The sequence below is a fragment of the Salvelinus sp. IW2-2015 genome, unplaced genomic scaffold, assembly GCF_002910315.2.
Source record: "Salvelinus sp. IW2-2015 unplaced genomic scaffold, ASM291031v2 Un_scaffold2550, whole genome shotgun sequence".
Taxonomy (NCBI): domain Eukaryota; kingdom Metazoa; phylum Chordata; class Actinopteri; order Salmoniformes; family Salmonidae; genus Salvelinus; species Salvelinus sp. IW2-2015.
The window spans coordinates 71,254-71,991 of record NW_019943863.1 but is presented as its reverse complement, the minus strand read 5'-3'; positions in this window follow the sequence as shown (position 1 = coordinate 71,991).

The following is a 738-nucleotide window of genomic DNA, read 5'->3' as shown; positions in this document are numbered from 1 at the left end:
TCTGTGTGTGGCGCAAGCCTCCCTCTGTGTGTGGCGCAAGCCTCCCTCTGTGTGTGGCGCAAGCCTCCCTCTGTGTGTGGCGCAAGCCTCCCTCTTATTGCGAGCGAAGAAAGTTTGGGGAAAAACTGAAAGTATGCATTTTAGCAGTGGCGGTTCTAGATTATATGGCTCCCTGGGTGAACCCCCCTCCCCCCCAAACAAAATAACTCATTTTTATTCCGAAATTTGGAACAACAAATAAATAATCATAACATTTAAAACTATAAATATATATACAAAAATAAGAAACATAAATATCAAAAAGAAGTAACAAAGACAAATAAACTCATCAAAAAAAGAAACCCTTTTTCAGGACCCTGTCTTTCAAAGATAATTTGTAAAAATCCAAATAACTTCACAGATCTTCATTGTAAAGGGTTTAAACCTGCTTGTTTTCCCACGCTTGTTCAATGAACCATAAACAATTAATGAACATGCACCTGTGGAACGGTCGTTAAGACACTAACAACTTACAGACGGTAGGCAAATAAGGTCACAGTTATGAAACTTAGGACACTAGAGGCCTTTCTACTGACTCTAAAAAACACCAAAAGAACGATGCCAGGGTCCCTGCTCATCTGCGTGAAAGCGCCTTAGGCATGATGCAAGGAGGCATGAGGACTGCAGATGTGGCCAGTGCAATAAATTGCAATGTCCGTACTGTGAGACGCCTAAGACAGCGCTACAGGGAGACAGGAC